Consider the following 23,461-nt stretch of genomic DNA (forward strand, 5'->3'; position numbering starts at 1 on the left):
GAAAATGAAACAAAATTCCCTGCAAATTGCGTCATCTCTCACTGTGAAAGACCACAGTGTACAAAGCTAAATTTGTACTTCCTTTAATGGGCCATGAAACTAATTCTAGCAGATGGGGACTGTAGGGTCAGTATCCTCCTTTCTGAAGCAGCGAACAAACAGACAAAACTTTTGCTTCTTGGTTTCACTGTTACATCTTCCCATTAGCTTTGAAAGCTTTGGCATAGCATGTTTTTTAAATGTTGTATTATCCAGCATGACCAGAATAATATTTATCTGTAAGACTCTAAAATCTGATATTCAAAACTGCAAACTCCTTTAATACCTTAAATCAATCAGATACCATTTGTAATCTCTGACCAGAAAGTTTAATGCCTGCTAGTGACTGAGCAAATTTTCTCTGACATAAACACCAGCAAACTTGTAATTTTCTGGGGTGGTTTAAGAGTAACAGTCCAAAAATCCAAAGTAGCAAGAATTCATCAAAATATCAGACAGAACATTGTCACTCAAACTTAGTACCTTTTCAGTGCTAATATGTAAAAGCCAGGAAACTAGCTGACAGCAAATACAATTCGTTTGTTTTTTAAAATCATCATTATGTCTTTACACTTGGCACATGAAATCATAATTCAAGAGAGACTTACCATTTTCCTAAAGAACATTCTGGTAAGATTTACAAAGTGTCAGGACTTACCTGGAAAAAAGAAAGAAAGAAAGAAGAGATTAAAAACATAAATAAGAAATAATAATAGTGAAGGCAATGTTAAATACATTCTAAGATGAAAAAAGGTTACTTCAGATCATGTGAACAGATTAAATCAGTAAAAGAGAGCGTATACAAATAAACTTCTTTTAGTTTAGTACTGCCTTTATCCAACACAATAAGAAAGTGTCCTAGGTCAGGCATGTGTTTTACATGTCTATAACAGAACCCTTTTTATTAATTAGGACAGTCCTGAGTGAAACTGAAAATGGAACTGTCCAACACTATATTACAAAAGCAATTTTACAAAGATATATTGAAAACAACTATTTTCAGTGGAATCAGGAACACAATCCTAAAAGACTTTAAGGAGTTTTCTACTGTGTTATTTTAGACTCTCAGAAAAGCTTACTAGAATTCAGAAAATGACACTTTTTCCATTTTGGTGATTTTCATATAGATTTTGCCTCTTTATTGATATCACATATGTCTCAATGCAAGAATGGGGTTTGCAATGTTAATAATTTCATTTTAAAGTTACTCCTTAGTTCCTGAGAAATTCAAAACCTGACCAAATTCATAGGTTCTATAATTCTCATGAGAAACCGTCTAAGAGATGCAGGAAAGGGGAGAGAGAATATGGGGTTAGGATTAAAGAGAATTAAGAATTTTTTCAGCTGTACCACTTTCCTGTGATGAATGAAATCATTAGGTACTATAAGCAGGTATGGATAAAAATAAATAAAAGTACAAATGTATTAGCATTGGTTATAAATATTGTCGAATGCTTTTCAAATTCAGCCAGTACGCAGATGGCAGTGAAAGAATGAAGCTCCCAGCAGACTTGGACTGGTCATTCTAGAAGCTCTTGCTTTGATTCTATTTCGCACATCTCTATCTCTCCATAGTAATGGAGTAGATAAATATACATAGGACACCAGCTGGCAGGATCCACTGTTCGCTCAAGGTGAGTGGAGAGGGCAAAGGCAGCAAAGGTGAGTTTGTTCTCTAGAGAGATTTTATGATGCTATGTCAGTTGGCAGAATTCTTTGTACTAAATGTGCTGATAGAATTTCTTAGCTAACAAGAAAGCTGTTGCTGACTTTGTCCTGTCTTTTAAAGGGAGACTGAGGCAACCACCAATTTTGTGTTTCATGTGTGCTAAATTTGTTTGCTTCTATTCCTTCCTTTTAGGGAGAAAAATCTCATTTTTAATTCTTTACTTCACCAGCCAGAGAAATAACGGGAAAATCAGAAATGCACATAGGAAATTTATAGGTTGGCTTTTCTTTGCTCAAGTAGCCAAAATTTCCAGGTGTTGTGGGCACACACAAATGCTTACCTCTTACATATGTAGTATTAACCTAGTGTAACTGAAACGTCTTCTAAGGTCTTCATTTTTTGAACTAAAACGTAGTGAATATGACCATAAGGACCACATTCTCATTTAAGTGACTTTAGTCCTATGCTAGGGATGTATTAATTTCTAAAGGAAGTGCCCGACTGAGCAAAATGCACTGTTTCTGAATGTATGGCAGTGCCAGGAGGACCTCCAAGAATTTAGATATTTAATGTAATAAACTTGCTGCCTTTCTTTTACTCCTTTGTGATTTTTTTATAATGTTAATTTCAAGAATGTTTCCAAAGTGGGTTTCCAGGTGAAGTTTGTGATTAACTACCCATAGTTTAACAAATATACCTTCTTTTTTTTCTTCCTTCCTTTCTCTCTTTTCCTTCCTATCTTTCTTTCTTTCTTTCTTTCTTTCTTTCTTTCTCTTTCTCTTTCTTTCTTTCTTTCTTTCTTTCTTTCTTTCTTTCTTTCTTTCTTCCTTCCTTCCTTCCTTCCTTCCTTCCTTCTTTCTTTCTTTCTTTCATTTCTTTCTTTCTTTCTTTCTTTCTTTCTGTCTTAAGTCAAAATGAGTCATCTGACTTTTCTTTATAGTCATCTGTAGTCAAAGACTTTGGTACCCTTGCACCATCTAGGGACTGACTGGAAATCTCTGCAGTCCCATTAATTAGTTCTCACACAGGAATGGATACCATTACTTCACATCAGTCCCCCTCACCAGGTCAGTCTACATAATTACTTCCTTGTGGGACTTTTGCCTGTGGATGCTTATTTATCAATCTCAAATACTGAAAGACCATTATATTACTGACAGCACTGTGCCATTTTCGTCTTGGTTAACACAAGTGTCACCAGCTGCGGAAAAAGCTGGATCATAGAAGTGCAACACAGAACCATGGATAGCAACTTCCTTTTTAATCCATAAACACGAAGTACTTGATTTTTTTACGTGTATAAATATGATTTTTAAAATTTAAATATAGTCCTAGACGTGGGGAATTTATATGTTTATTTATTAAACTATGTCTTGGGGAGATAAGCATAGATAAGGATCATCATATTATTTACTACATTTTAAAAGCACATCATATCAGATATTCATTTCTACATGTGTAAACAATTTTTTTGACTTAGGCCAGTATAGATAGATTTATTTTCAATCATGCATTAAACATTTGGTAATAATTATTGCCAAAATGGAAAAAATATCTTTTTCTATATGATAATTTTATGGTGGAAAAATTTTTTAATTGGCTACTGCTGTCTTCAATATTTTACATTTTACCTCAAAATGGGATATTTTGGTACACCAGTACGTGATATACTAATTACCACAATGACCTGCTGTTTAAGAGTGGGCACTATAATTGTTCCTTGATTTCCTAATTAATTGCCATAAGTCAATATTAATGTTCTAGAGAGTAGAAGCAGTTCTTGAGTATTTGCTTGCCCTGTGGAATTAATTAAGCATATATCTCAATTACACTTGATGTGCTACTTCCTCGGCCACTAGTGGAGCTCTGCCTGGCATTATACGCTCTCAAATGGTACATGTGGGCATCTGGAAAGGGCTAAATGTTCCATGGAGTGCGCCACTTCAGCACCAGCATAGCTCCTGTCATGTCACTAATGGTTTCTTGTCATCCCCTTTAGGAAGTAAAATCTCTCTCTTCCTCTCTGTGGATTTCAGGAACTGACTGTATTTGACTCTGTGACCTTTAAGTTCATCCAACTCTTTTTAGTCTCCCCTAGGGCTGCCATTACACTCTAGTTAATTTTCATATGTACACTTTCCTTTCCTGAAGCCAGGCCTTTTTCCACATTCTCTATACTTTTCTCTTTCTCTTTAGATTTCCGAATCTTTTATTCATCCTGAATTCAACTTTTATCCTTTTTCCTACAAATAAAATGTCATGGCCAGATCCCCAAACATATCAACTACCAAAACCCTGTGACTCCCAGTGCTTGATCCTCACCTGTGACTTCATGTTACAACCTCTCCTTTGTTTCAACCTGTAATCCCCAAACCATATACTGCTTTTTGATGGCTGTGTACTTTTGCTTATATCCTTGAAGTTCAAAAGACAAGTTTTCTGATATCTCAAGATTAATTTACACACAGTTTTTCTCTGTTTCACTTTAACTTTTGACATCTTAATTTTAATTTCATAATCCAGGTGGAAATACACAAGAGACTAAATGGATGCATGTTTGACAAGTATCTTACCCCTAAGCTGAATCTCAATCCTTTAACTTAATATTTTGTAATAAATAGTTCCAGTAGCATTTGGGACTGTGGAACATTCTCCAATATTTACAAATCATTTGTTAAATGTAGAGAGAATGAGATCTAACTTAACCTCCATTCAATTTTGAGTTTCTTACATACAGGAATTGTTTCTATACTCAGTTTTGAATATTTGGGGTCACGCACAGTGTTTGGCCCAGAGTTGGCATGAGATGAGTGAGATTATTACAAGGGAAAAGATAGTTGATAAATAAAGGAAAACTTCTAACTTTTGGTATATTTAAATAAATGTCTCTTGATTCTAAATCCCGTAACTTGTAAAGATTCTGTCCTTGCTTGATTGTTCACTATCAACTAAATATGTTGATGGTAAGTTTGGTAATAGGTACATCTGCAAAAACTGACAAAGCTGGTCCTCTCAGTCATTGCTAAAAGCTGCTAGAGTATTTAAGGCTGCTGAAAATAAAGACATACATAACTATTTCTTGCATTTGACTTCCTACGCCTTTTGTTTATTGTAAATTTAAGAATTAAAAAAAAAACTGACTTATTTCAATTTCATCATCCTCCTTATTTACCAAAATTATTTCAGAGAATTGGGGAGTTTTTGAATATCAATACTTCAAAACTGTCCTCATAACTACAATTATTTTCATTTTGCACAACAGTTGCATCAATTCCATTTAATTCTGACACAAGTGTTTTCAAGTGCATTTCATCTGTTTAGATTCTTAACTTTAGAATTTAAAACAAACCAGCTGCTTAGGAGAAAAGGACAATCTGGAAAATGATACATTTTATTTTAACTTGACTACAATATTAATAGCCAAATGCTGCTTTGTTTTAGCTTTAGTTAACTTTGTATAGGACATCTGTCTCTCTCTTCTATCTGCGGCCCTCTCTTTTATCTCTCCTTCTCCCTTAAGTCTATGGCTTGCAAAAACCACAAGATGAGGTGTATGGAATCTATCAGGATCCTGTGATGAACAAACTCACATTTTTCTCATCATTTTTTTTCCATATATTTTGTGTCCAAATCAGAGGATTAAATTCTGGGCTTTGAGAATGACAAATAAGCACTCTACTGCAATCCCAGTCTTTCCCTGGTCTTTTACCTCTGGTAAATTTTATCTTATTTCGAAGTAACTGAGAAACATAAATATCTCATAGAGTATGTCTCGATAATATGAAAACTGAGTCTGCTCCCATGGTTTTGATAGTATTGTATTAGCTTTTCTTCAGTTTTTTATCTTCTGTTTCCCACGCACATGTTGCCATCTCTTGAAACATCTCCAAGTCTTCATTACTAGCTAAACTTCATCAAATCTTGTTTATTCTAAGAACCCTGACAATCCTCAGAAGCTCCTCAGTCCTTCTCTGGGCTTGATTTTCCACAAACACATTTATTTCAGTCATGGATGATCTTCCTAAACAACTTTCCTCTACTGAGTTATAGAATAACATTTGCAAGATTTTTCCACAGAAAAACTAGTAATTCTCAAAACAGTAATAGATGTTTCTAAGAAAAAATTTCTGTGTAACTTTTAGCTAAAGATTATATTTCTATATTGGAATCCCTGGTATATCTTAGACTTTTGCAAGTTCTAAGTTATTCACAGAAAAGAATATAAGTGAATTAGTTTAACTTGTATTCTCAAATTTTTATAGGAATAATTTCCTTTTTATTTACCTAATGGCATGTTGTACAATTTATGGTTTGTAGGGTATATCTTTGGAAATCATTAGATAATATAAAAATGCACTGTTTTTTTTGAATTAAGGAAATCAGAATAATGATGATAATAGCTAACATACTAGGTACTTCAAATATGCTGAATCCAACTGTGATTTATTACATTTATTAACATATTTTACTCTATGTAAAGGAAAAAAGTCATATCAGTAAATTCATACTATAGATATAGAAACAAAGTCTTATCAGTAAATTCATTATATAACTATATAGGGAAATACAAAGATTTGCCAAAATTTACATAGTCAAAGTGAGTGAGAAATAAACCCAGACAATCAAGTTCTAGAGCCTCAGACTTTTACTAGTTTGCCAACTTACCTCTGTTACCTACTAGTTGAATAGTTTTGGGCCCATCATTTTACCTTGCTGGGCCAAGGTTTCCACCCATCAAGCAGGTTAATATTACCTGATGTGGCTATCACGAAGAATTACCCTTAACAGAGCCTAATGCAATGGCTGGAATACTGTGTGTATATAGAATATCTATTTAGTAAATACAACTTGAGAACTCAGGATTTCCTTATTCTCCTAAAACTATGTACAAACAACTACTACTGGTTATCCATTAGTATGAGAGGAATATGCTCATACAGCTGTGCTGAAGTACTTGGCTAAAGGTTCTTATTCTTCTTTGGTTTCTGGAAATTAGGTCCAGCATTTTGTGTAGGCTAAACATGCATAACCATTTAAATACTTACATATTGGTTTTACTAGTTGCTAGAGAGATTACTATAAGATTCCTTTTCTTATTAAAACCTACCTTAAATTACTATTTTTTTCACTTGCTCAATACAACAAAGTTTTACACACTTCCTTGTCCTCAATTCTTACTCTGCGCCTTCAAGTGGATCTTTAGAACCACTCACCAACCCTGAATAATGTTGATTGGCCACTGTAATTCAGACCATAGGCATTTCAAATGCTATATGTATTTCTCAAACCAGAGTATTGGGCTCAGGCTATGATTAAATCCACGATCTGAGGGCCTCTATTAAAACCATGCATTGGCTATTTTGCCATTTAACCAAGTATTACTGTCTTGTCTTCTTTCTCAAAGGAAAATTGTTCTCTATGTAATTCCAAAATTAATATTAGAATATATATGTAAATATTTATAGCATCAGTCTATAGCTCCCTTTGTTACAACATCGCGTCCATCAGCTGTTGTCATTTGCACTGCTCACCACTTTCCCATCCCTTTTTCCTCTCATGAAAAGCATGTTCCCTTCTTGTAGCTTAAGCATGTCACCTACCTCCACCACATCACATGGCAAAGCACATCTATCTCTTTAATCTCTCACATCCATATTGTTTTTTCTGTAAGTATTTGCCTTAGTGGCAACCTTCCAAAAGAATCTACACATTTATATTTCCTTATCAATACTCTCTTCAAACCAGTACAACTCAGTTGATTCTTAGAACCTACAAAAACACTTTTCACATCGTCCTACCTGACACACACAATGGCCTTTGCCCAGTCTTGATTCTCGTTGGTCATTCTGAAATTTTATTTCCATTTCCTTCATGAAAGTCTCTTCTTATCAGATACCTGACACAATAATGTTTGTGATCCCTCTTCTGTCACCTTAGCCAATTTTGATCTGTCCCACTGGCTTTTCCTCCTAATTCTTATTTTACAGATGGATTGACCCCTGTGGATTCTTCTCTACTCACATTACCCTTGCAGTAGGACATTAGCCACTCCATAACCCTGGCAACCACTTTTATGCAGATTCCACAAGAAATAACTAACTAGTATCTGTGAGAAAAAGACCATAATTTGATTCATCTTTCTACTATTCATGGTATTCAGGCCAGTACCTTATATACAATAGTCACTCAGGTGTGCATATGTATATGTTTACGTATATACATAGTGAGCAAATGATTTCTCTGATCTAGTGTTATCAGATACTTAAAATTGTCTCAGTATAGAATATTTATTAATTCTTCATTCTAAAACAAATAGAAAACCAAATTCTAGCTACAGACATTTCATTTCGTTTAGATTTTTGTCTTTTTGAGAGTATTTGTGTCAAAAATTTTATGAGGTTAAAAATAGCGGTCCATAATTTTGCTTCTAGTGCATATGTTGTATGGCTTTATGGTGTTTCAACAACTCCAAGCTGTTAAATCTATCTCGGTAATGGTGACTGGAATCTAAATGTACTGAACTGTATTTAAAATGGTGTGTTCAGGGTTATCAATGCCAGAGACCCAACGAAGAGGAAGAAAAACAGCATTGTAGAACTGAATATAATTTTAATAAAGCAATCTATAGGAAAAATGTACAGTTTTCTTCTTTTTTTCTTGCCCACTAGCACAAAACACATATACTTTTACTATTTGTAATTTGAGACAGGAAATAGCAATAGCTACAAACAAAAGAAGGTGAGAGACAGGGTCAACTTCATTTTCTTTTCTTCCTGTTCCAAGCTGCTCTGGAGTGCCTTACATTGGAATACGGCAACATTTATCTCCATTTGTTTCATCTCTTTCAAGTCAGCAGCCAGAAACCAGTAACACAGTGAAACACGTTGCAGGGACCTCATAGAAAATACCTGACTATGCATTTCCCCACATATTACTAAAGAAAGAATTTTAGAAAATTAGGATCAAGAGTCTTAAAACTCACTGGAGCACTTAGACAACTAACATTTCACAATCGAAGCAGTCATTAGTAATCAGGGTGGGATGTACTAATGTGTAACACAGTAAAAAATTAAAACAAAAACTTGGAACACCAAGCTGGAGTTTTATAAGTAAATTATCTTTATGTAGAATTAGTTAAAAATTCATCATGAAATTTCCTAAGGTCCCAGAAAAAGTGCCTCATCTATACAATCATGGATTTGTCTCATCATCACAGACATAAGATACTCATCCTATTCATCTGTCTTCATGCCCTCCTCAAAGTATCTTTGTACCTAGCATAGAAGTCTTCATATTGATCCCAGACCTGATATTATATAAAACACAGATTGATAGAGTTTTGACAATACCATTACCTCCTAATTATCTTCAGAACTTTGTAAGTCAGTGTCATTAACCTCTCTTGAAAAAGATAAGTCTCAGGGAAGTCAAGTGACTTATCCAAAGTCAATGACTCATTTATTTTCAAGGAATAATCAAGTTAATAAAGAAGAATCCAGTCTATTGCTCCTACTCTGCTAGTTTGGATTAAGAATGCCCCACAAAGACCTATGTTAAAGGCTTGTTTCCCAGTCTGTGGCACTATCTGGAAGTGATGGCAGCTTTTGGAAGCTAGGTCTTAGGAAAGCAGGTTAAGTCACTGGGAACCTTGAAGAAGAAGTTGGGACCCTGGATCCTTTCCTCCTCTTTCTGTGCTTCCCTGCTACAAAGAGGAAAGCAATTTCCTCCATCATTTACAATCATGTACTGCTTCACCACAGGACCAAGAGCAGTTTAGCCAGCCTAGGATGGGCAGAAATTGATAAAGCTATGAGATCAAACAATGATGTCTTATAACTTTGTTATCCCCAGTATTTTGTTACCATGTTACAGTGCTGACTAACACACGCTTCTTCAAGACCTGGAAGTTTTCCGTGTTTCCAAAATTATGAGATTTAACCTAAGAAGGCCCGAATGTATACCATATGGATGCAGGCACACAACACTGTCACACCTCACAGTGCACAGAAATCTGTGTTTGATACACCTGAAACCAATACAGCAAGCACCTCAGAGCTTTTTACCCATAAAATTATAAATGCTTATTTTATTACTTATGTTCTGATGTACTGAACTTAGTAACTACAATTCATTACAACAAGATTACATGCCAAAAAATACAGTGAAATATGAAAGACAGCATTTCACAAGTTGCCAAGATAAAGGTATAATCTTCTTATTAGAAAAATTCACATGGAAAAGCAATTTCTTCAACACATACACGGCTCTGGGTGCCTGTTCCACCCTTGAATCTCAGGGCAGTGGAAGAGCATCAGTAGACTAAGTACATGCTTGAACCGTGACGGGGAGATGTTTAGAAGTATTCACAGTTGACTTAATTCTCTACTGAAATATTGCGTAGGGCTGTACATTATATTAACTGTTGGGAATAAGAATATAATTTAGTCAAGGTCAAGGAACAGATGTACTAAAGGAGATAGAGGCAGACTAACAAATGACTTCTATAGGTGATAGAATGATGGAGAAGTAAGAGGAATTCAGATGGACTAGTGAGGGAAAGACACCGTTTGGAGTTAGAAAACCAGGTTGTATAAACTTAAAGGCTTGCACTGTGCATAGATATGATTAGAAGATAAAGTGTAGGAAAAGACAATATCATATTTGGCTATCAGAAAGAGGGATGATAGAATTTCATTAGAGAAGAAAATGGAAAAAAAAAACTGAAATCAGACATCAAAGCTTTGAAGTGACAAATGTCACATGCATCACACACCCTTCAAACAACACTAACATGCCCTGGATCAGTTTCTGTATCTTTCTCTGCCAAGATGTTTGTTTAAGCACTGAACATTGAATAATGGGGAAAAGATAGTTTAATAAGAGTTGCAAGGAAAAGTATTTGAAAGGTTAATTACCAAACGAGCAGAGAAAGCTATAAATAAGGCCAAAAATAGACATCTGGCCTTTTGCTGTTTGCCTTTCTTAATCTTTAAGCTCAGTTTCCCTTGTATCTATAAAAGGCAGGAAAAACGGTACTGAGCAGAAGCGGTGGTCAGTCCATTTATTTGAACATTTGCTAAAGCCTCAGTTATATTCCTTTCCTAATCTTGTGTCATTAGAAGCAAAATGGCACATTTGGAGACCATTCAGATATGAATGCCCACAACCATCCTATCAGCCCTGCTGGCGTCCTTTCTTTCCTTCTCACTCTTTTTTTGTCACTAGAGCCAATTATGTTGAGATATGATTTTTGGCCAGGCAAACTAGCACTGGCATCAGGGGTCCCATAATAGCCTGTTTGGAGACCCTAACAGCCTCTAATATTATTATTTTTGGCAGGCTGTTTTGACAATAATAACTGGGAACAAATATCTCTGTTCAGGGCAAAGAGAAAAACAAAACAAAGCAAAAATTTTTAAAAATGAAAAAAAAAAAAAAAAACAACTATCGTCTGACACTGAGATAGGGCTACACTTGGAACACAAATCCAAAAGAGGAAATATACATAATTTTAAAGCAAAGGTTAATCTTAAATGTGTTGAGAATAATTAAAGAATGAAAGAGGCCAATTGTGTTTGAAATGACTGAGTCAGATCCAATCTTTCCCTGGGATCTGTACAAATGTCACATTACATATGAGTGAATGAGATAGTGATATAGCTCACCATTTGCAGTGTGGCTTAGTTCACAAGGCATCATTTGGACCTGAGTGACCTTTGTCTGCAGTTTATAACTAACTGTAATACTAGTGATCCAAGTGTCTGCATTCCTTGTTCTACATTTGAGTTCCTTTTGGGTCTGTGCATTTGCTTTCAGTCTAAGGTGCAGAATTTAATGCAATGAGAAGTGAGTCCTTAGAAATGTACTTCCCTTGATAATTCATAAAGGGCTGATTTTCACAATATGACAACCAATAACTAAAAAGAAATGTCCCAAACACTGTCCTTCTCCATATATATGCATGAAGTAGTGTGCCAATGTCCTTCTGTCTAGTAGTACAATGTATGTTCAGTTCATAGTTCAACTAACTCCAATCTAACTTAAGGCAAAAAAGTAAGCAGAACCTAGATACTGCTGGCTAAAATCCAGAATCCTCAGAGCAGAAAAAGTGTGAGCCAGGGCAGAGCACAGCCACTTCTGGCTTAATAAATGAGACTGGCAGCCAGCATTATGCAAAGCTCAATGGAAAGGAGCAAAGTCTCCTTGGCAAAACAGTGATAAAGAATTAGGATGTTCTAAAAATAGCATGAACAACTCAGTACAAAGACCCAAACCAATTCTGGCACACATGGCAGGGGACAAGAAGGAGGACCACAGCAAAGATACACAGAATTCAAACAATGGAAAGAGAAATTGAGAATGAACCCAAAGGGCAATTAATCTTTGGCCCCCTTTTGTCCAAGGGTTTCAAGCAATGTGTGAAAATATCTAAATGTATAAGCTACCTGTGTGATAAAGGCCTTTCTTAGCAACAAAGGAGGAAATTTTAAGGTGTGCATCTATCCTTATGAGGAGAAGACGCAAGATGAGCTGCGCCCCTTTACTAATATTCCTGAAATGATGGAATATTTAGATAACCCCTTCCCTCACTCCAAATCAGAAACAACCAGTTTAAATTAATCAAGGCTGCCTAGGCCCACTTCTAGCTGACATAGAATACATGTTGCTCATTATAATCTCATCCTAATGTTAAATTTCTGCCCAGGAACATTACTGTTTGCTGTTTTTGGAACGTGTAATGTGTGAAGATGAACAGGGTCCAAATACACATGCCCAGGCTCATGCCCACCTTCAGATATGAAGAGGCTTTCCAAGATAAACATGTACCAGTTTCCCTGGGAAAAGTTCATTGCTCTCTTTCAAGGAGAGAAACTGCTTTAGGAATTATCCCCAGTGCTGTCCTTACTTACTACAAGTAATAAACCTTTCTTCGTTTGTTTACCTGTTGGTTGTGCTTCTTGGTTACGAACTCACCAAGGGGCACACTCATCTTGTACAGTTGCACTCTCAGTTCTCCTTATGTGTAGAGCAAGGCTCTCCCAGTTGCTGGGCACATGCTCCTCAAGTTACAGTGGAGTTATGGTCAGTTGAATGTATTGTCATGTCTAAATGCATTTCATGCACCTAATCAACTGCATGTCATAGCTCAGCAAAAGAACACTGCAGAGTATGGTTTAGCTACTCTCCTGATCACCCAACTCGCAACCAGGAGCTAAAGTTCACTGTCACCACTCAGTATCAAAAAAGAATGCGGTGCCATGTATCCATAAATTAGAAAAGACCAAAATTCAAAATCCAAAGTATAGTCTGTATTGAATGCATATTGCTTGTGTACCATCTTAAAGGCAAAAAGTTATAAGTCAAATCATTTTTAAATGGGAATGTCTATATTTACTCTTGTCATAAAATTCTTCAAGTATATATATTTTCAGGTGTTGTGATTAAGAGATACTTGGACAAAGAGGAGATCTCTCAACAGTGGTAGGGACTGTGGTACCCAGAGCATCAACCTCTGGTCATGACTACTGTTTAGAGCATGTAACCAAAATTATTGCTGGGTAAATTACTCTCTCTCTCTCTCTCTCTCTCTCTCTCTCTCTCTCTCTGTGCATTCACAGATAAGTTGTTATGGAAAAGGAAATGGGTAGATATGCCATTTAGTAACACTTTCTGAAAAATCTCACTATGAAAAGTGAAGTGATCTTTTTTGGGAGAAAATGTACATGACAATATCGATCCATTAAAAATGTCAGATTAAAACTAATGTTGATAGCTTAAGCTCTATAAGAAATTCAAGTTACAATTAGTATGTTTGATTGTAATTCAATGTGAAGATACTTTCAAGCACAGAAATTAGAAATAAACATAAAGCGGTGAAACCAATTGCTCATTGATAGGCTTATAATCGATCCTAAAGCATTTACTGATTCTCTTCTCTGGGCAAGTTACAGGACAATAGGCTTTACACTCTACAGCAGCTGAAATATTATTGGAGAGATATGAGATATATCCAAATATAGTATGAATTAAAGACAGAAAAAGATTGGATGGAGGGAAAAAAACAGACAGATGACTTTAACATGGTGCAGTGAACGCCAGTAAAGGCTTTTGCACAGTATAAGCAAATGATGAAGTCTTAGAAAGAGTAATATAAAAGGACAGGTTAGAGTGGGCAAGGTAGAGTTGCATCTGAGGTGTTTTTATTACTGTAGAGTCATGTTTGAAGTATATATCTTTAAATAAGGCCTCAGCCTGGTGAGGTTCTCATATTTCTACAAAGTTTTCTTCACCTTCTAGTTCATCCTTCTGGGTTCTTGATACTTTTTCTTCCTGGCTGCCACCTCAAAACACAATAGTGAAAACGCGTGTTAAACCGGTCCAAAAGGATGGTACAGTCACCATGAACATGCACGTTCTTCATTATAAAATGATAATATGATATCCTGTACTCATACTGTGGAATCCATACTGTGGAATTCTTAATGACAGAAACTGTCTATCTTAAAAACAAAACAAAGCAAAACAAACACATAGAACTTCAGGCCTCAGAACATGCCCTGCATGAATGTATTTGTGCTATTGAGCCACGTTAGTTATGTCTTTAGAGAATAAAACAGAACTGTGTTGTTGAGAGATGAGTGAATAACTGATGGATCCATGTTGGTTCCATGTGTTTTATGAATATTTATTTTTGATTAGGAAATCTTGAGTTTTAAACTAAGATGGGGCATAGAAACAGTCTAGGATGGTTTCTTCATTTGATCGTCAGAAACTACCCTGAATCTGGCTGGATCAATGTTCCTACTGTAGGAGGTAAAATGGGTCCCTATAAAAGGTAATACATGATGGAACCAGACAGAAATATGGTACAGTCTTACTTGCCTGTAATTTTTTCCACTATAGCACATGATTTGTTATTATGTTTGGAATATTAATATAATTAAGCCTTCTTGAACTTTTGTTTTATTGGGAGGATTGATAAATGGAGCCTGGGAGACAAGGAAGAAGCCTGGCATGATTAAAGACAGATAGTTTTTAATTTTATGTCTCTTGCAGTGACAGAGAAATTTAGTTTAATAGGAGGATTTGATGGTAAAAAAAAATAGGACATTGTATACATTAGAAATATAAGCTTTTTGAAAATAATATCTGATTGTTGAAGTTCTAGGGCTATAGTTCCTATCAGCAAACCAGAGGTAAAATATCCAAGAGAATTGTACTTGACCTCTTGATAATGTTTTCTAGGAAATGTTTCGATGATCTATAGAAACATCATTCTATGTCTCTGACAATTTTTTTTTCTTTTTAGTATGCTTTGCCCATTTTTTGTACATACTCCTTCATGATTGCATCTCCTTTGAAAAATTACTCCTATTAAACTAAATTTCTCTGTCACTGCAAGAGACATAAAATTAAAAACTATCTGTCTTTAATCATGCCAGGCTTCTTCCTTGTCTCCCAGGCTCCATTTATCAATAATTAATATATAAAGAAGACTGAAATCCATTTCAATTTCAAAGGCCCAAACGTTTCGCTGATTAATAAAAAAAAACTGTGCTCACAAGATGGACGGACACGCCACGGGGATATGATGAAGGGCCCAGTATTTGCAGGGAATAAATGGGCAAGGTCCATGGGCTGTCTGCTCTACCTAAACAAAAAGCCAAGCCACGTGGAAGGACCATTTTGCAGAACACACCAAGCCTGACATAGCTGCATGGAAGAATGCATGTCCACAATTAATCATCTTGGAATGTATAAATCTCCTGGAATTTATATTTACAGCAAAAGGTTAATTTATGTTCTAGTAGTGTACTCTCTGGATTTACAAATGTATCAGCTTTACACCATAATTAATATACGCACACTATTATGGATTCTGCATAGTATTATTGATGCAACCCTGGATGGAAGCATGTCTGGGCCCTACTACATTTTTGTCTTCCTATTCATGGTGCTGACCTCTTGACATTAATTCCCGTACTATTTACTGTCAACTTTTGTGTCTTTACCTAAATAATTTCAGCTTTATTGTTTTTTTTTTTGTTTGTTTGTTTGTTTTGTTTTGTTTTGGCTTTTTGGTGTTTTGTTTTGTTTGGTACTGGGGATCTAACTCATGACCTTGCACTTGCCAGACAGGCACTTATGCTGCTCAGCTAAATCCCCAGCCCAGAGAATTTCCACTTTAGTTGGGAGTATATTAGTGAACTTTTTCATGCTGGACACGAATACCATCCTAAAACATAAAAGTGAGGAGTTCAAGAGCCTCCTTGCCTGGCTCCAAGATATAAACATCATATCAGAAGGGCAAGCTGCAAAATGCTGTTTAGCTCAAGGAGCTCAGGAAGCAGAGCATGGAGCAGTGCCAGAGAGACAGAAGCCCGAGGCCAGACATGGACACAAGGGGAGGCCTCAATGACTCACCTAGCCACCTCCAAGTGTGTGCTCTACCAACCCTCAGGAGGAGAGCAGAACCAGTCAAGCCAAGGCTCCATTCTAGTTGCCACTTTGGGAATTCTTTCATCAGTGTTCCATTTCGACATAAGTATAAGGTTTCCAGCAGATGGCTGGGGTACAGAAGCAGTGATATAGGAAGTGCGTTTCCTGTCTAAACTTTCCCCAGTAATAACAGCAGCAGTCCAACCGGTGACATTCACCAGAGACCTGGCCTCTCTGTTTTAAGCACTTTACTTTCTAAGTCTCTGTGCCTTGCAGAAATGTCAGGACTTCTTTAAGATCCAAGATCTTTGATGGCACAGAGCACTTTCATGTAAGGAATTTAAAAGGGAAATAAAATAAATGGGTGAAAATGGATTGACAAATATTACTTGACTTAAAATTCTTTCTTCAGAGAAAAAAAAATTTCAATGCGAAAAGTATCAGCACTCCTCACACAGAGTTGGAGACAGAACATTTTGTGTTCCTCCATATTTTCCTTCATATGGGCGCTGTCCCATTTAGCCACCCTGCAGAGCTTAATTCTGCATGGAGGAGACTAAGTATCAGAGTCTGTGCTGAAGATTTTCTTCCTTCCTTTGATTGCCATAATTCACCAGATATTTCAGTCACTGATGAAGACAGTAAATCAAAGTATTTAGAACCAAGTCAATTCTCTATACTTACGTAATATAAAATAAAACAAAATGATTGGCCAATTTGAAGCTTTGTTCTGACTGTGTGTCTTCTTAATTGATATGCTGGCTCTTACACTTAAAAACAAAGGCGGGTCATATAGGTACACAATATTCAAATCTAACAGTTCAAATAAAGGAAGGATGGCCATGTGGGACAGACCTATACTGTCCTTCTTTCCGATGTAGCCTCTTTCCTGCCTGCATTGTGAAATTTCAGAAACACAGCCACTATTATGGCAGCTTTACTGCCAGGGCCCAGGGGAGACAGCGGCAAAGATGGAAGAGGAGTTGGTGCTTGCAAATTAATAACAATTTTGCAATTTATATATTCTATAAACAAGTTAGAAACAATGTCTTTGAACCTGAATGACAGCAAAAAGTTAGTTAATTTAATTTTTAAACTCTTTGTTTGTCCAAAAAATACCCTGGGAAATTGCACTCTGTCATTTGGTAATTACTATGGAACAACATAGGAATAGATCATGATGGGAGTCTAACAAAACAGCAATCAGGTTTCACCTTCTAATTATGGCTGGGCTCTGGGAAATGCAGCGTGCAGTGCACCCTGCTGTTACACCACAGCAATAACACTCATTACCCCAGTAAATACTATGGAAATGCACTGTATCACACAGGAGACTCCCCGCCGAGAGAGAGGCTGTGGCAGAATCACTCATTAGGATACCAAGTATCACTGGATTGGCTTTAATTGCTTCCAAAATACATGGTAACCTGCCCAGCAGTATAACACAGTGATATCACTCATCTCTTGTCTTTTTGTTTCTTTCTTTCTTTTTTACTTTTTTACTTACTAAGGAACCCTGCAGTAGTCTTACCATAATGGTGATATATTGCAGCTTAAAAGGATTTAATCACGTAGATTTGTGTGCTGTTCGACTTATAAATACACAGACTCCCATTGTGAAATGAACACTAACTAAAACAAACAGAATCACTGCTCTCTTTCTAGCAAGGTCCCTTTCTCCTAGTACTGAGTTGTACAACCCTGTTGTGACCTTTTCTTTTTATTCTGGAAATGAGAGTGATAATTGCACTGTAGCCCTGAGGAATCCAGGGTATTGGTAATTATATCCAGTTACCTAGGAACACAGCAATTCCAAACCTATTACTCACAGGTATCATTTATGTTTATTGCCCCTTCACGCAGTTGCCACTTTTACGCTGAATTCCAAGATACGATGTTTTAGGGGTGCACACTTGCTATAAGGAAAGGAAGAAAGGTCAGAGAAGGGCGTTGTGACCTCTACCTCTGTTATGGGCCCATTTTCAAGTGGAAAAGGCAGTGATGCATTTGGTGCTGTGTTTTTCTGGAAAAATTTGGAGATGGTGCTCCAGCATTCCAGATTTGTGTTTGAAACTTCACATTATACACAACTGCCTTACATGTCACAAATGCCTGCATCAACAGTGAACAAATTCTGGATGATGACTTGCCCAGGCAGGTGAATTAATAGCTTGTAGGACAGCAGTTTGAAAAATAATTAAGCCGAGATGTTGCTGTTTTAATACGAATGAAGAAAATAATTGCTATACCAACATATTCATCACTTTGATTTGGACAATTTATTCTAAACATAGGTACTTAGGGAAGGTTGTGTGGGAAGTTATTTAGTAGTCTATCTGCATTCCCAAAGAGGAAGTGATGGATAGGTGTTTTCTTCTCTGTGGTAATTATTGGAGTTGATTTGTGATGCTATAGTTCTAGGAAGACGAACTAGCCCTTTACTTATGAACGTAATCTTGAGTACGTAATGAGTATTTAGGCCAAGTATCTGTGGTAAGAGTTACTCACAAAAATAAAGATATTAATGTTGGACTCTAATTATGCAGATAAGGAAATTAAGGTTCTGAGAAGTTAAGGAAAGTGTTCAGAATAATTCAGCTAGAAAACTTTATGGTAAGGATTTGACTCCAGTTCGTTTTGGCCTCAGAGTGTGTCCTTTTTCCCCATTATCAAGCTGCTTCTTCCACCTGTCTTTGGGTCTATTTCTCTTTTTTTTTTTTTTTTTTTTTTAATTTTAAAGAATTTAAGACAAAACAGGACATAACAAAATAAATCAGAGCAGAACAATGTAAGCAACACAGTATTTCTGGGTCTAGTTCTGTTGTCTTCTAATGCTGTAAAGCTTTCTATTCTAACATATGTTGAAAACTTGTACAGAAGGAGCAAACTATGAAAAAGAAAACAAGTCCTTATGAAATTTATGTCCCTTCTAGGGGTGAGAGACTCAGTATACTTGGAAGCCTAAATTCTTATTAATTGTTGTATGGCTTTTCCTTTTTGCTGTGTTATAGCACTCAGAGAAAAACAGCATTCCAATTTTTCACCCAAACTCTGTTCTTAGTCTTATTTGCTGTCCACCTCAAACTTTTCTATATAAGCAAAATGGGAAAAAAAGATGAGAATTTACAATGTCTAAAGCTTAATTTTGGAGTCTAGTATTGAATCCAAGCATTGGACAGGTTTTGGTTTTCTTCCTTGATCAATCAGCTAATTAAAGGCCAAGGGCCCACTTTTTGTAAGACAACATTTATATTATTTTTATTTCTCTTGTTGTTATATACCTTTCCTATATACTTTTTGCTGCAACTTGTTTTGTTTCAATAAACAAAAAGTTGAATTTAGTATGACCTACTTGCTTTCTCAAAACAAGGTATTAGAAGCATAAATCCAATACATTTTAATAAAGGAAACAACCAACAAAAATGTGTGCATATTACAAATATTTGTCTGGAACGCACTGCAGTAAAGTAAAAAAGTGAAATCTCAAGGCGAAATACACAAGTCATTTTAAAATACTTTTATTTACAATGTTTATTACAGGCACAAAATGACTTAGGAGTAGAAATAATAGTACTTAAAATGATTTCTCATGTTTCCAAAGAGATTATGTAAAAATTACAAATCTAGAAATGTTTTTAATTTACCAAAGCATAATTGTTTTTATAGAAAGATATTTCATTAAGACTTGAATCATGGGTATTTAAAAGTGGAACTCAACTCTTCAAGGTTAGCAGATCACTCATCAAGTGGAAAATCATGCAGTTTAACAAATCTACAATCTTTTCTGATTAGTCAACAAATGTAGACGAATGGACAAATGTCTAACTGTCTCCTGGGCAAACAAACCTGACTCTCCTAGAAAGATACGGATCATATCTATTCTTCTGAAAAGTCTACTGCCAAAATTAGCGAAGAAAAACAACTATTTCCCTATTATTTAAAGTAGTAGAGAGGTTCTATTTTATTCAGAGGCAAAAAATTGAACTCTACCACTCAGAAACATGTTAGCTATTCCTCTTTGGCTTAGCCAGTTCACATTTCTAGATGCTGTTGCTTTATCCACATGGTAATGAAAAAACCTCGAGTGTCTAAAGTCTTGAGGCAAACTGGATAAAGGGGGGAAGCATTAAAACTTCCCCCCTTTGTCAAGACTTTCCTGAACAATGATGCATTTATATGAAATTTATAAAGAATATTTTGGCTCCTCCTTATATTATACATCATGAATTTATATCAGGCACTTTCTTTGAATTTAATTATATTTGTGACATATTTATTTACTTCTTGGTTTAGATGTAGGTCTTCTTAAAGAAGAGATGGTTTAACTCATTACAGGTTGACCCCCCTCATGTCAAAATACTATTTGAGTAGATGTTTTCATTTTCTTATTAATATAGGAGCTGAAATAATATATCTTTCCTGTAGCCCATTCCCATGACCTCATGACCAATTCTTTTGCTAACCATTTTGATATCTTCAGGGCATTCTAAATACTAATAGCTTGGGGGTAGATGGTATTATGTGCACAGGGTACAAAGGCTTTTCCAGCTCATTAAATTTTGCTTTAATTAATCCTGCCACAACATTACAAAAAGGTACACTGCTTTAGATTAAAGCATGCTGCCTAGGGTTTATTTGCTCTCACTCAGACTCATGGCATTTTTTCTATGATCCATTCTAGTCCCCATTTTAACAAAGATCAGAAAATAAAGAGAGGAAAAATTTATTTGCTTGGTTACATTTCATAAAAAAAGGTGCTTTGAAAACATCATCATTTTTACCAAGATCCTCGCTAACACCAAACCAAAATAAATCATCTAAAACTTATATCAAATCAAAACTGACCACCAAAAACGGGAAAGATATTTCACCACTAATAATCAGTGTTAAAAATCACTAGTAATAGTTAACATCTGCCTACATTTCAATCTCAAAAATTATCTCATTGAATTCCTATATTGATCCTATGAAATAGCTAAAGTATATTGAGTCCTTTTCGAAGATGAGAAAATTGTGGTTTAGAAGGGATAGACAACTTGCCCAAGGGTGATGCAAATGTTAAATAGAAGGTACACAGTAATCTAAGAAAGGTTTTAACTCTGAACATCTGCCTAAAGCCACATTCAGAAAAGGAGTTAAAGAACTAAATAATGGAAGTTACCTGATTTGTATTTAATGAAAAGGATCATAAAGTTTAGCAATAGAAAGGTCTTAGATTATTTTCAAACTCAAATTTCCATCATTTTAAAAGTAGGTTTTTTATACACTAATAAGGAATGAATTTTATCTTCTAAAGATTCCAAGAGTAGAATCTTACTCCTTTTTGATGTAAGATCATATTGTTTTGATTTCCGAGTTTTGCATATGCTGTCTCTCTCACCATGCAGGATTTTCCCTATGTAATGCCCTCCTCGGGTTGCTACCCGAGGACGTGGTCACATTTCAACACTTCTTATTCCACAGTGAATACACAGACTATGCACCAGGTAGACAACTGCATGCACGGTACGATGATTCAGTTAGGCACTAGTGAAGATAATTGTGCAACATCTAATAGATATCTCTGTTTTCATTTCATGGAAGGCTGAAGCTATTATTGTCAGATTTCTTAGATTCATTTCAAGAAAGCAAGCTTTTTTGTTGTTGTTGTTTTTCTTCCTGCTCCTTTTATCAGGAATAATGAAACTACCCTTATACACAACTCTGATTTGTTTACTGAATTCACTCAAGCCATTGCAATCTCCTCTAAAGGACTTCTTTTTCATGGTCAAGACACATGGCCAACACAGTCTCTCCTCTACGAGGCATGCTAAAAACTTGAGAAGAAAAGAAAACAGGTTGGAAGTGAACATAGAACAAAAACCTGCTAAGCAAAGACTAGAGATTAATTATGTTGTACTTTAAAATCAGAGGGGAAAAATCTATGACAGTGGCAAATGATGCTTATGTAAGAAAATAATAATACACACAGGTATATTGTTAAAATATGTTAATATTTTGAAATGAAATTATTGCTTAGAAAGCAAAGATAAATTTTAAGAGTTACAAGTTTTAGTCATATAAAATAGAATAAGTTGTAATTGGAAAATGTTTCATAATCAGCATTTTAAAATAACATACCTACAAAGTCAATTTTTATGGGAAAAAATTGAAAAGAAGGCTGAATTTTAATAACGTGTGGCTTGAGTTCTCATAAGTATCTCTTACTCTGAACGTTCTCAGTGTCCCATGTGGCAAATCTCTGTGACCCAGTGGAGTCCCACTACTCATAGGGTGCCCTAACCTTGGCAATGAATGCCATCTTTTTTGCTACTGAACCCTGTGGTTCTTAATACTCAGGAAGGTTTCTGCCAGACAGTGCTAACCCAGCTGGTGGGGATAAGAGAATCTCAGAACAGTGCTCTGCTCTCTCGTGAAGCTGGGAAAAGATAGGAAAGATGAGGAAAAGAAAGGCTCTGTGTCTTCCAGTCTTGTTTCTCTAAAACTCTGATGAAGAATTCTAGAAGCTAACATATTTCAAATTAAACTCTTAAATACAAGGAGTCAAAATGCAGTGTTAGTAATTTATCTCTTTGGAGAACATAGGTAAAACTGTTTAGGTGATGAATATTTTTAGAGTTGAAGGATATAACTGGATTATGACTGTGGAGAAACTTACAAAATACCAATTTTCATTATACCTCTCTTTGGTGTACCTATAAACTACCTTATAAAACTTCACAGAACGTGTCTAACTCAATGACTGATCATCTGATATTTCAAGAAACTTTATTCTCACTGAAGGCTAAGATGGGTCTTCTAATGTTTACAAAAACAAATTCATTTCCATCTTTTTTTCTTATAGATATCTAGCCAACCAATAACATTATGTGAAAACGCACACATAAATCAGCTCCCTATTTGTGTTTCTGGCTCTCACCTGACAATCATGGTTGCAGAATGAATAAATGAGTTCCAGGGTCCAAGGCAGGTATCAGGACCCTCCCACTCATGATTTGGTTCAGATATTGAGACTGAGGATGCCATGAGGGTATGAAAAGTTTCATTACTTCAATAACATGGCACAGCAAACAAAGTACAGTGTCAAGCAGATTCAAAAATAGCTTGACAGAGCAAAGACAGACAACCGGCTTGGAGTTGTACATTGGTTAGGATGTGGGGCTGAAGTAGAGGTTTTATGGTATTGGCCAGGGCTTGCATGGTTGAGCTGGAACACATGGAGTGAGCTTGCCTAAATGTAGGACATAAGGATAAAGAGAAATGGTTGGTTCTGTCAGCAGCCAAATGTGCAACATGCTATATATATATTTTTTT

Source organism: Cavia porcellus, unplaced genomic scaffold, assembly GCF_034190915.1.
Source record: "Cavia porcellus strain 051 isolate PalLab524CR breed Dunkin Hartley unplaced genomic scaffold, mCavPor4.1 scaffold_15, whole genome shotgun sequence".
Taxonomy (NCBI): Eukaryota; Metazoa; Chordata; class Mammalia; order Rodentia; family Caviidae; genus Cavia; species Cavia porcellus.